Consider the following 14913-nt stretch of genomic DNA (forward strand, 5'->3'; position numbering starts at 1 on the left):
CCTTACCCTTGTTAGAATAGCCATCATAAAAAACACCACCAACAACAGGTGTTGGCGAGGATTTGGGAAAAAGGAATCCTCATACGCTGCTTGTGGGAATGCAAGCTGGTGCAACCACTCTGGAAAAAATTCGGAGGCTTCTTAAAAATCTAAACATAGACCTGCCACATGATCCAGCAATCCCACTCCTGGGGATATAACCAAAGGAATGCAACACAGGTTACTCCAAAGGCACCTACGTACCCACGTTTATTCTGGCACTATTCACAATAGCCAAGTTATGGAAACAACCAAGATGCCCTACTACTGATGAATGGATCAAGAAAATGTGGTGTTATACACAATGGAATTTTACGCAGCCATAAAGTAGAATGAAATCTTATCATTCTCAAGTAAATGGATAGAAGTGGAGAACATCATTCTGAGTGAGATTTGCTCAGAAGACCAAAAGGTGTATGTTCTCCCTCATACGTGGACTTTAGATCTAGGGCAAATACAGCAATGTAGTTGGACTTGGGTCACAGGACAAGTGGAGAGCACATATGGGAGGTACGGGGATAGGTAGTAAACCCAAACATGAAAATGTTTGATGTCCCTACTGCAGAGGAACTAATACAGAAAACTTAATGTGACAGAGGTCAACATGAGAAGAGGATCAGGAATCAGTGAAAAGATCAGTTAGAGATGAATCCTCTTGGGTTGTAACACATTTGTACATGGAAACAATGGTATGAATCTCTGTGTATAGCTATCCTTAACTCAACTAGCAAAAACGCTTTGTCTTTCTTATTATGCTTATGTCTTCTGTTCAACAAAATTAGAGATAAGGGCAGAACAGGTTCTGCCTGGAAGTGAGGGGGGAATGGGGGAGAAGGTGGGGTCGGGAGGCAGGGGGGAGAAATGACCCAAACAATGTATGCATATGTGAATAAATGAATTTTAAAATAGGTCATATCAATTCAGTGCCTACAATATTAACCACTATACATATGGCCAAGTGTCAAACTACATGGTTTTTTTTTGTTTTCTTTTTTCCAATTAATAAAACTTTAGTATTTGTATTTATTACTTTTTATTTTTTAAATTTTATTTATTTATTTTTTATTGTTTTATTATTCATATGTGCATACAAGGCTTGGGTCATTTATCCCCCCTGCCCCCACCCCCTCCCTTACCACCCACTCCGCCCCCTCCCTCTCCCCCCCACCCCCTCAATACCCAGCAGAAACTATTTTGCCCTTATCTCTAATTTTGTCAAACTACATGTTTTATGGAAAAGGAAAAGATGTGAAGTTTGTCAAGTCTTGTATACAAATAAATTGAAAGTTACATTTTTTGTTTGACTTTTTTTTAGAAAATACATTATTAGTTTTTGTAAACAAATTTTACAGATTTAATACAGTATTCTACCCTTGTACAAGTAGAAAACCTTAAATTTAATGTTTCTAAGACCAATATGGCTACTAATTCAACAAGGTACACTGAAGTACTTTCTTCCAAAGTAGATACACATCAGCTTTGAATCTAATGTTCTCCTTGTGGTATAGGAAGTGCCCATTCTTTAGTTCTAATTTTGAAATCTTAAGTGAAGGATCACCTCTTTGTACTTATTTGAGAGTTAACAGTAAAGAAACCAGGTTACAACCTATTTTGAACTTTAGAAACACTCCCCAGTGGGAACTTTGGAAGTCATGTAGAAAGGCAATAAACTGTACACTACTAAGATCATGGACTCTGGAATCAGACAGACTGGCATGAGTCCTGCAACTATCTTTATTGAATTTCCTCTTAAATTTCCTTATCATTAAAGAGCTCCTCTAAATACCAAATAAAATAACAGGTAAAAAGAGTTTAGTACAATTTCTGACCAAAAAGAACACCCCCTGCCCAAATCTCTTATTTCCAGCTGTCTGACATTCAGCAATTCACTTCTCTCTTAATTTTAGTTTGTGTGTAAAAAGAGGAAACAAAATATAAACTTTGAGTAGTTATGAGAATTAGAAAGCACATGTAAAATTCCCGACACTTAGAAAGAACTTATTAAATTGTTTGTGATTAATATTAATTTTTAGTTCTGCAACATATTGTTAAACTAACCATGTCCTGAGGCTGAATGATCTTCAGTCCCCATGTGATGAACTGCAATCTGACTTAATGTATAACAAACTGAAAGCCTGATTTAGGAGTTTATTTTTGTAACATCTAGCTGAGTCTCAACCAATCACAGCAGCAGAGCTTCAGCTAGTCATAGTAGGCTAAGTGGTCATACCATGCCCAAATAATACAAATGCCAAACTGTAACCAATTAAATTGTGTCTGTCCCAGGGTTGTATCCGTAAATGGTGCCTGCCCACTTGCAGAGCTCCATGAACCTCTGCTGGTTCTAACAAGAGTCTGATGTGCAAATTGTTCTTTAAATTCTGTTAAATTGAACTAGTAGAGTAGCTCAAGTGGTAGAGCACCTGCATAGCAAGTGTGAAGCACCATCTGAGCATGAGAAACTATTTTTACAAGCTTGTTTTTAAAAAAGCAATATTATAGGAAAAATATTTAAAAATTGACTTATAAAAATAAAAAGCCTATGTCTGCCTCCTCCCAGTATAAGCAAACAGAAAACACATGCAAATAGCAAGCTGGTGTGCTTCATTTTTATTTCCCATGTCAACACTGGATGGTCACAGCAGATCCAGACCCTTTATCTCCATCCTACATGAGTGTTTCCAAGGCAAAAGAACCACTTGGGTTGGGATTTCACTGATTGGTTTAAGTCACAGGCTTATCCTTTAAATTGCTCCAAAGGGATGAACTCTGCTCATTGGGTTAAGCCTGGATTACAACCCCACTCCTGAACTGAGTAATGGGGCCCATAAAAGCACCTGTTCTGAGAGTATGAAAGAGCTGGATCTCTAACCAAAACCAGGGATGAGTGCCAGAAGGAGGAAGAAGACCTCACAATGACCAATAATGTATTCCATTGAATATTCACATTATTTTTTTAAAAAAATCATTTCAAGTTTCTTCTCTCCATGACAAATTGCTGGCTTAGCCCTGGATATCAGGGTTGCATTTGCCACCCCTGACATGCACAGGCATCCAAGTAATGCATTGATAGGATTTTCCTCCTTCAATTTCTTCTCAACACCACAGGCAAAGTGTCCTGTATGGATGATGTACGTCACACTGTGTCAATCTGTGTCTTTCCAGCTCATGGAAAGTAAAAGCCAATTTATTTCAATGAATAAAGGTCTTTTCACAGCAGGCATCCCAAGCCCTTTTCTGTCCTCATCTCCTGCTATTTCTTTATTTTTATTTCTGCTCCAGCCTCACTGGCCTACTACCTGTTTCTCCAAAAGGCTGGGCTTCAGCTGGTTTTCCATTTGGCTTGGGTCTTCTTCCGTTAGAAAGGCATGAGGTCACTTCTCCTCCCTCAAGTAGTTACTCAACACCATCTCAGTAAATCCTTCCCTGGCCATGCTATCTCAGCTGTATCCACCTCCCATGAAATCCTGTTCCCTTTCCCTGCTTCTCTTTTCTCTATAGTATTTATTATCATCATCTAAAATACCTGACCTAATTATTTCTTTAACTTTTTGTTTTCATGATAGAATAGAAGTGCTATGAGGTCAGAGGTTTTGGATTTATTTTTCTTCATGACTCATCCCCAGCACCACAAGTATTGAACACATAGTAATGCTTAGTAAGTATCTGTTAAAAGAATGAATGATGTTCTGCTTCTCCTAAGGGAACACTCTTATTCTAGATTTACATAACTCTCTCTCCATCACTTTGCTTCCATAACACAGGTTCTGTTAACTTCATCACTCTCATTTCCCCAGTGCCTGGCTCAGTAAATAAATAAATAAAAAGTTGAGTGAATAATGACTGTCTTGCATATGCATTAACAGCAAATGCTCAGAAAGATTTCTGGAAATCTTACATCATATCAAATTGTCAGTTATCCCAGAAAGAAAAATAGGCTCACATGAAATCAGAATTTTGTTATGTCAATTTTTTGGCTATTATATCATCCCATGCATGAGAAGTTCTATGTGCATGTCCTGATGAGCCTGTTACAAGTCAAACCACATCCTCAAATATTCTTCAGCCATTTGTGGCTATTTCTTCTTTGAATGCCTTTCTCTCTCCCATTCCCTCACACATGTCCACCACTATCACTGCCAACACCACCACCAGATACAGTTCATCATAAACTACAGCATATCACAGCAATAGACTCATGAGCACGAATACAACAGCAGGAATTCAAAGGGTTCTAAGTGTGTTATTCTCACCAAGTTTTCTATGAAGTAGAATAAGATGCAGAAGCCTGAGCTGACCCGGGAGTGAGTGGGAGGAAAGAGGGGAAGGCCCAAGGTGATGCAGCTACACAGGATTCCAGGACTGCATTCTGGCCCAGCACACCAGGAAGGTCTGCCAGCATGACTCAATTTAAGGGCCCCTCAGAAGACTTGGCTGACTTCACTTCCTTCCCCAGTCAGACTTGGCTCAACAACTGAACAGGTCAAAGCCTGCCGAAGAGCCCATGAGCGGATTCAGCAATAAGGAGCTGGGGAAGAGAAAGAGGAAATAAGGCAAGAACTAAAAACTTCTGTTAAAACAACACCACTTCTCATAAATGTCATCCTCTATCAACACAATTTCATTTGAACACTTATGAAAGGTTTGAAATTTTAATGAGAATTTTCTGTCCTGGACACTCTTCTATGCCCAGTGTAAGACCCAGAATAATGTGAAAATTCTAACAATCATGAAACTAGAGATGTTAGAACATCAAAATTTCCAAAAAAGAGTGTTCTAAATAATCAGATACAGGGCTGGGCATGGCAGTACATACTTACCATCTCAGAAATGCAGAAGTATAGATAGGAGGCTCAGGGAAAAACATTAGATATTTTTTTAGTCTAAGGAAAATAACACAGCATTAAGTGCACTGGCCCAGGCAAAAACATGAAAAAGAACTAAAGACAAAAACAGGCCAACAGCATGGCTGAAGTGGTGGAGTGCCTGCCTAGCAAGCATGAGGTTCTGAGTTCAAACTCTAGTACTACAAAAAAAAAAAGAAAAAGAAAAAGAAAAAAATCTAATAAAATTGGTAGTCTACCAAGGTTATCTATGAGTGGTTTGACTATTCTCTTTAGATATTTGTCTTCATTCTTAACACAAATAAACATTTATAGTTGTCAAATGAATTGGGGCAAAAGTCAAATACATATAGAATCACTTTGAGGAACTCTTTATCCCCTAATTCCATTTCCTAGACCTTCTAGTTTAATATTCACTTAAGAATTTCCAGCATTACTTTATATCTAAAACAAATGCAGTAGTATTATTAGACTTGGGTCACATCCTAAGGGTAGAACACATACAGGACAATAGGGAAAGGTAGGAAACCCAAAACTTGAAAATGTTTGGTGTGGCCACTGCAGAGGAGCTAATACAGTAACCTTAAAATGACAGAGGTCAATATGAGAAAGTGACTGGGAAGTAGTGAAGAGGTCAGGTAGAGATGAATCAATTTGGGTTACAATACACTTGTGCATGGAAGCAATGCTAGGAATCTCTCTGTATAGCTGTCCTTATCTCAACTAGCAAAAATGCTATGTCTTTCTTATTATTGCTTATGTCTTCTCTTCAACAAAATTGGAGAAGAGAGCAGAACAGATTCTTCCTGGAAGTGGGGGGAGAGGAGCGGGAAGGGGTGGGGGTGGGGAGAAGTGGTCCAAACAATGTATGCACATGTGAGTAAATGAATAAAGAAAAAAAATAAATAAAAAGAATTTCCAGCATTATCAGACATCAAGTATGGTGGCACTTCCAAGTTTCATGGATACTAACAAAGATACAACTAAACCTGAGTACTTACTATACTCCAAGCAAGCATTCTGTGTTGTGGATAACCAATTTAATCTTCCTCACAGCACTATAATTTAGGAATTGCCAGTATTTCCACTTAGTTAGCTAACAAAATGGAGGGAACAGGGAATTTAAGTGGCTATCCTCCAGCACACAGCTCCTGCAGAGCCAGGATTCATACTCACACTGCCTGACTCCCAAGACCATATTACCTATCTCACTGTCCTTCTTCTCAGTAAATAACAACCGTTCTTAGTAGTCCCTAAGTTCCTGTAGCCTGCAAACTACTAATTCTTGGGTGGAAATAGAGGCTGATACTTAAAATGATGTCCTCCATCCTTTAAAGGTAGCTCAATGTGATAGGTTTCTGCCAACTGGAAGTATGTTGGGTCATGTATGTTTCCTTCCCAAATTTCTCTTCTCTAATGACATTTTACCTGTAAGTGGTTCTTGGCCTTGGTTTTTGTACCTATCTCTGACTATAAATAACATTTATTCTATTTGACTCTTGGGTCCTCCTGTCATATCAGAAAAATGGTGTTTTATGTTTCAGGTTCAGGACCTACACTTGCTTCTCTGATAAAAACACAGGTTTGGTTGCTGGTTTTTATTTTACTCTTCTCTGCAGATGGAATACAGCAGACTGGAATTCTCAAACCAATTCAAATATGAACAATTCTACTAACAAGTACATCATATGCTTGAGTATATAATGTCTTGAAAACTATTTTTTTTTTCCTCACGGGCTGTGACCAGATTGCTTATCTAGAGAAACATCTCAAGTTAATTCTTTATGGCATTTTCTTAGAATAATTGAGCTCTTCCTTATGCTCATCTTAGATCTTCTGAAAGTTACAATTCTGTTCCAGGAAATTACAACATGCAACATGGCAAATGCTTTCCTTTGGCATTTTACACTTAGTTGAATTGTAGGGAAGAAGCATGTGCTGATGATACTGTGTGGTAACACGGCATCCTAAACCAGCCAGTGGATTACTGGAGGAGTTTAGGCAACCACTGTTCTCAGTCTTCTTTATGTCCCACCTGTGATTTCATGAGCAATACCACCATACGTTATTAAAAAGGGCGGGTAAATTTCTAGACTTAGCTAAAAAACTAAAAGACAATTAAGAATTTGCTCTTGGAATTACTTCATCAATATTTGTTCAGTATAAATTATGCACAATATGGTATGGTAGGCTGTAACATTAAGAACCCATAGTAATAATAGCAATGGCTAACAATTGTTTACCTCTTTCTATGTTAAGAAGTACAGAATGCACTAAAAATTTACTTCATTGAATTGTCACCATAACATTACAAGATAAATCCCATTATTTTCCATGTTGTATAGATAGAAAAGTGGGGCATAGTAGAATAACTTGGGCAATAGAAGAGCTAAAGTGTGGAAAAGCTGGATTCTAATTCTGGCTTCAATCTGAACAAATCTAGAGTCACTTTGAACCACTCCCTGCCCATATCTAGTTATAGAACAGGTCAAACAGATGCACAAATAAATGGCTATAATACGGTTTGTATTTATTCTTGACCATGAATTTCAAAGATCGTTTTCTTCAGCTCTATCAGTGTGGCTGGGGGATCCACTGTTCAGCCAAGGCAATGTGGAGGTTTGTACTGGGCTATGTGGAGTCCTTCCTCCCAGGCTGTCACAAAGCAAGAGAACTACTGGAAACATCTGGTCCATCACACGTGACCTCCAGCTTTGTATGATAACATCTGGTGACTAGAGCAAATAAGTGACAGGAATAATGGCTATTTCTTTACCCCTACAAAGTCTAAAGTGTAGCCATGTGCTCTTTCCCTTCCCATCAGTGTCTTAGAATTAGAGGTTCAAAACAGAGTATTATCTTGTCTCTTTAAAAAACCTTCTCTAAGAGATGGATGACTGGAATGCCATCCATCATTTCATTCCTTTTCAGTTCTTGGAACTGTTGGCTAAAGAGTAGAAGCCTGCAGCCTAATCATACTATGAACAATCTTGTGGGCCATGCTATAAAATTTAGACTTTTATATCTTATCTTACCTCATCCCAAATGTCCCAGGCCCTAGCATAGTTTGTTTCTAAGGTCTAGCTATCACATTTATGCTAACTTTTGACAAAGATCGATTTTTTAACTAAACTTGAATCAGGCTCCTTTGAGTTCTCTTTTTGACTATACCTGGGATTGAGCTGTGATTTTAGACTGGTTAGTTTAGTTTTAACAAAGATCTTGCTGTGTCAGTATAGTAAAAATTTCCTACCCTTGGCATCTGATCACTCTATATATCTGATCAAATTCCTCATTACCACCCTTCATATCTTTCTACCCTGGCCTGCTGTCAATAAGAATCCTGTCAAGTCAGGTGAGCAAGAATCCCCAAGTCTTAACATCTCTTCTTAGTAGACTGACTCCTATGATGATCCTTGGTTATAAATTTCTATTTGCCTTTGTTATATTTAGAATCAAGCCTCATCTTTCTACTCTACTTCCATTGCAGTGGGCCTTTTTCTTCCTTGCCGTCTTCAACAAGTATCATAAAAATGTCCTTTTGTTTCATTATAAGTATCTTCTGGTATCAGCTACTCTTATGAACTTTCCATCATAACAGATGAGCCATGCTTTTCTGCAAAATTATAAACTTTATATCATTACTTTTTCTGACCTTCACAGAAACAAAAATTAATCAATTTTTTAAAATACAGAATTATACCCACTAAAGCTGTTTAGAAAATTTCATAAATATATGGCCTGAAACCTGTCAAGTGAAACTTGCAAATGAACTTGCTTTTTGGTTTTCCTTGCTAGTGATGGGAAAAGTTGGTCTACAGTAAAGATTGTGTACAGTGGACAGTGCAGGAAAACTCGGTATATTAAGTAAACTCAAAGTTAAAAAGTTAGGTAGCTTTAACTTGAAAAACAAACAAGAAACAAGTGATCAGTAACCTTTAGGGCTCAGAACAATTTATATGCTTCCATTTTCCTTAAATACAATATGCTGCTGAAGGAATGTGCTCTAAAAATCTTCCAAATTAAAAAAAATTCACATATTAAAGATGGTTTGCAAAGCTTTATTTCGTTCCAGAAAGATTTAGTATAATTTCCTGTCTTGAGAGTGAATTTTCATATTTGTTCTAACTTTCTGAAAATATGTTGGTCAGTTATAACCAGATGAACTAAATTCAAAGAATGGATTGAACCAGTGGACTTGTTAACCTTCTACCCTGCCTATTCAATTTAATAATGCAGATAACTCACACAAGTGTCCTAATCTGCACTTAAAATACTACCTAGAGGTGACATTTCTAATTGCTAATGAGAAAAACAGGATGTGTAGAATGATTCTAAAGGATTGCATAGCTCAACTAGGATTTCTGTCAGCTTACCAAACTGTTTTTAGACTTCAGGATCTTCTCTTCTTCCTCCCCATACACTCAAGATCTTCAAGGATTTGAACAAACTCATTCTATTTAAACTCTACCTAGAATCTACTTTTAATGCTGGCATAAGCTGTATAGACCCTCCTTAGAAAGATATGAGTTTTCATTATAGGGAACTGTGGTAGATTTTCTCCTGGGAAGCACAGACTGAGATAGAAAGTTCCAAAGATTTTGCTGTGCAATTTCTGAAACTATGATTTAAATCCACATAATTATGAAAAACTCAAGTACCACATATAATAATAAAATAAGCATCTATGTACCCATAATTCAATTTTGTCAAATGTTGCCATCTTTGCCATAATTTTACAGCATTCTTTTTTCTTTTTTTTTTACTTTACACATTATTCACCTTATTTTAAATATAAAAATATTTTTGGTTATTTATTCATTTATTCATATGTGCATACATTGTTTGGGCCATCTCTCCCACCTCCCCCACCCCCTCCCTCTATCCCCCAACCCCTCACTTCCAGGCAGAACCTGTTCTACCCTCTTCTCCAATTTGTTGAAGAGAAGATATAAGCAATAATAAGAAAGACATAGCATATTTGCTAATTTGAGATAAGGATAGCTATACAGAGAGATTCCTAGCATTGCTTCCATGTACATGTGTATTACAACCCCAATTGGTTCATCTCTACCAGACCTCTTCACTACTTTCTGGTCACCTTCCCATAGTGGCCTCTGTCAGTTTAAGATTACTATATTAGCTCTTCTACTATATCAAGCACTTTCAAGTTTTGAGTTCCCTACCTTTCTCTATTCCTCCTGTATGTGTTCTCCCCTAAGTGTGTGACCCATTTCCAATAATATTTCTGCATTTGTTTTACGTCGAAAGTCTGCATATGAGGGAGAACATACGATTTTTGACCTTCTGAGCCTGGCTAACTTTGTTTAAGATGGTGTTCTCCAGTGCCATCTATTTACTTGTGAATGACATATTTTCATTCTTCTTTGTGTTGAATAAAATTTTATTGTGTATAAATACCACATTTTCTTAATCCATTCATCAGTAGTTGGACATATTGGCTGTTTCCATAACTTGGGTGTTGTGAATAGTGCTGCAATAAACATGGGTATGCAGGTGCTTCTGGAGTAACCTGTGTTCCAGTCTTTTGGGTATATCCCCAAGAGTGGTATTGCTGGATCAAATGGTAGATCAATGTTTAGCTTTTCACTTGGGCTCTATCATCTTATTGGGAAAAAAAGTACATCAAAAGTTAGAGAATAAGTGTGCCTCAGATGACTATGTATCAGTACATAGGATCATGTCATCTGCAAATAGGGATATTTTGGCAGTTTCTTTACCTATTTGTATTCCTTTTATTTCTTTGTCTTGCCTTATTGCTCTGGCTAGGGATTCCAGAACTATATTGAATAGGAGTGGAGATAGTGGGTACCCTTGTCTTGCTCCTGATTTTAGAGGAAATGGTTTCAGTTTTTCTCCATTAAGTATGATGTTGGCTATAAGTTTGTCATATATAGCCTTTATAATGTTGAGGTACATTCCTTTTATTCCTAGTTTTCTTAGAACTTTTATCATGAAGTTGTGTTGAATCTTATCAAAGGCTTTTTCTGCATCTATTGAGATGATCGAGTGGTTTTTGTCTTTGCTTCTATTAATGTGCTGTATTACATTTATAGATTTGTATATACTGAACCACCCTGCATCCTTGGGATAAAGCCACCTTGGTTGTGGTGAATGATCTTTCTGATATATTGTTGAATTTGGTTTGCAATTATTTTATTGAGGGGTTTTGCATCAATGTTCATTAAGGAAATTGGCCTATAGTTCTCCTTTTTGGAGGTATCTTTGTCTGGTTTTGGGATGAAAGTAATATTAGCTTCATAAAAATGAGTTAGTTAGTGTTGTTTCCCTTTTCATCTAATAGAAAAGTTTAAAGAGATTTGGTATTAGTTCTTCTTTAAAAGTCTGATAGAATTCAGCAGAGAATCCATCAGGACTTTTCTGTTTTGGGAGACTCTATTGCTTCTTCAATTTCATTTCATGTTATTGACCTGTTTAGGTGCTTAATATCCTCTTGGTTCAGTTTTTGATGGCCATCAGTATCTAGAAATGTGTCCATTTCTTCAAGATTTTCAAATTTATTGGAATATAGGATCTCAAAGTAGTCTCTTATGATTCCCTGGATTTCTTTGGTGTTTGTGGTTTTCTCCTCTTTTGAGTTTCCTATTTTACTGATTTGGGATTTTTTTCCCTCCCATTTTAGTCAGATTTGCCAGGGGTCTGTCAATCTTGTTTATTTGTTCAAGAAACCAGCTTTTTGTTTCATTGATCTTTGCATATTTTTTTGGTTTCTATTTCATTAGTTTCAGTCCCTATTTTTATTATTTCTTTCCTTCTGCTTGTCTGGGTTTTGCTTGCTCTTGTTTTTGTAGGAGTTTGAGATGTAGCATTAGGTTGTTTATTTGAGATCTTTCTGTCTTTTTAATATCTTCACTCATGGCTATAAACTTTCTTCTAGGACTGCCTTTGCTGTGTCCCATAGGTTCTGGTAGGCTGTGTTTTCATTTTTATTAACTTCCAGGAACCTTTTAATTTCCTCTTTTATTTATCAATGACCCACTGATTATTGAGCAGTGTGTTGTTCAGCTTCCAATTGTTTATGTATTTTGTTTTTGTTGTTGAGTTGTAGTTTTAAAGCATTGTGATCAGAAAGAATGCATGGGATTATTTCTATTTTCTTATATTTGCTGAGGCTTGCTTTGTGCCTTAAGATATGATTAATTTTGGATAAAGTTCCATGGGCTGCTGAGAAGAATGTATATTGTGCTGATGTTGGATGAAATGTTCTATAGACATCAGCTAGGTCCATTTGATCTATGGTGTGATTTAGTTCTAAAAAATTTTTATTGGTTTTTTGTTTGGTTGACCTATCTATTAGTGATGGGGGGGTATTAAAGTCTCCCCCTACCACTGGGTTCGAGTCTATATGTGCTTTTAAATCCTTTAAAGTATGTTTGATGAAATTGGGTGCACTGACTTTGGGTGCATATAGGTTAATAATTGTTATTTCCATTTGGTGTATTTTGCTTTTATTAGTATGAAGTATCCTCTTTACCTTCTTTGAGCAATGTAAGTTTGAAGTCTACTTTGTCCGATATAAGTATTGCTACTCTTGCTTGTTTTGGGGGGCCATTGGCTTGGTAAATCTTCTTCCAGCCTTTCACCCTAAACAAGTGTTTGTTTCTGTCAATGAAATGGTCTCCTGTAAACAACAGATTGTTGGATCTTCCTTTTTAATCCAGTTTGCCAAACAGTGTCTTTTGATGGGAGAGTTGAGTCCATTGACATTCAGTGTTAATATTGATAGGTATGTGGTGATTCCTGCCATTTAGTTGCTTTTGTTGTTTAAGGGTTTGATTGTGTGCAGCTGAATCACTGCTACTCCTTGTATTTTGTTCTCCTGTGGTTTGACACTGCCTGTCCTCTCCTGGTTTTATTTGCTTTCATCTTCTGCGTGCAGAATTCCTTGGAGAATCTTTTGTAGTGGTGGCTTGGTTGTCATATATTGTTTTAGTTTCTCCTTATCATGGAAGACTTTTATTGCTCCATATATTTTGAATGATAGTTTTGCTGGGTAGAGTATCCTAGGGCTGAAATTATTTTCAGTCAGTGGCCAGAATACCTCACTCCATGCCCTTCTTGTTTTTAAGGTTTGTTGAGAAATCTGTTATGATTTTGATGGGTTTACCTTTATATGTTGTTTGTTTTTTCTCTCTCACAGCTTTCAATATTCTTTCTGTGTTCTCTGTGCTTATTGTTTTAGTGATAATGTGTCATGGGGAGGTTCTATATTTTTCAAGTCTATTTGGTGTCCTGGAGGCTTCCTGTACCTGAATGGGCATAAATTTCTCAAGATTTAGGAAATTTTCTTTTATTATTTTATTGACTATATTATGAATCCATTTTGTGTGGGCCTCTTCTCCTTCTTTAATGCCCATGATTCTCAGGTTTGGTCTTTTGATGGAGTCAGTGAGTTCTTGTATATTCCTTTTGCATGTCTTGAGTTGTTTGACTAACATTTCTTCAGTTTTGTTTTTTTTTTAATTTAATTTTATTTTATTTTTTTTCAGTTCTTCAGTTTTATCTTTAATTTGTATTTTATCTTTGAGTTCTGAGATCCTGTTTTCCATATGTTCTAGTCTGCTGGAGTGGCCTTCCACTGTGTTTTGTGTTTCTGTTTGATGCTTTTTTTCTGAGGATTTCCATATCATGGGTCACTTATTCTTTAATATTTTCTATTTTCATCTTTAATTCATTTATCTGTCTATTTACAGTGTTCTCTGTTTCACTTTGGTGTTTATTTGGGGCTCCTATGAATTAATTTGTTTGTTTCTGTGTCTTATATTATTTATTTTTGGTGTCTTGAAATTTCTTGAGTGCATCTTGTACATTTTGGTTAACTGTGTTATTATATTCTCCATGAAATTCTCAGTAATTACTTGCAAGATTTCTTCTTATAGGGTGTTTTTGTGGGCATCATTGAGTTCCTTGGTGTCAGTTATCTTTGTTTTGTTGGGGTCAGAACACAGTACTGTTCTACTGTGTTCTTGATAGGCTAGTTGGTGGTTTTAGTCACCTGTTTTCTTTCTCTTGATTTAATTTTGGTTTTGTGGCTGTCTTGGATCTTAGCTAGGTTGGTGTGCCATTTCTGTTCCTGGTCTGGGTGTAATTTAGTAATAACTAATTCACAGGTTCAATACCAGACCAGTAGTTTATATGTTATATAGAAAATCACTTGGTGGTATTATCTATAAACAGTGGGAGTTGGGGGAGGGTGGTTAACATTTTTTTAGACTAGCTATAGAAATTTGGGGAGTTGGGTAGGGTAGCACTAAAAGGGAAGATGGGAAGTGGGGTGTATGAGTGGGGAAGCAGTGTGGGGGCTGCTGGTTTTTGTGGTCTTTGTGTGTTGGGTATATTTCTGTTGTTGTAGTGGAGGATGCTTTTGTCAGGGATTTGATGGGCTTGGGGCTGTGTAAAGTTAGTATAGTAGGTTGTCAGGTAGGCAGGAGGGGTAGTCTGGTGACAAGTTGGGGGAGAATGGGAGGGGAAGGGCAGGGCAGGAGGAGAGAGTGAATGAGAAGGGGCAGAATGAGTTGGGAAGGACAGCAATGGATTTTAGCACAGGAGAAGGAGGAATAGTGAAGGGGGTGAGAGTGGGGATGATGTTGATAAAGCTGATAGTATAGAAAGAAAAAAAGATAGTAGGAATAGAAATAAAAATAGAAAACCCACAATAACAAAACAAACAAAACAACAACAACAAAAAACCAGGGAAAAAACCCCAAAGCCAAAACAAACAAATAAACAAAAAACAAATAAACAAAACAACTCCACCATGTTCAGGAGCAATAGAGTTTCAGTCTTAGTTTAAACTCTGGAGTTACTCCTCGAGCATCCAGTCCTGGTATTGGCATGTAAGCAGAAGCTGTCATGCGGTCTCACCAGGTGATTGGCTTGTGAGTAGAAAACATAATTTTTATATATTTTTAAAAATTTTTTATTCATTTATTCACATGTGCATACATTGTTTGGGCCATTTCTCCCCCCGACCCCCCTCCACCCCCCC

The sequence above is a fragment of the Castor canadensis genome, chromosome 8, assembly GCF_047511655.1.
Source record: "Castor canadensis chromosome 8, mCasCan1.hap1v2, whole genome shotgun sequence".
NCBI lineage: Eukaryota > Metazoa > Chordata > Mammalia > Rodentia > Castoridae > Castor > Castor canadensis.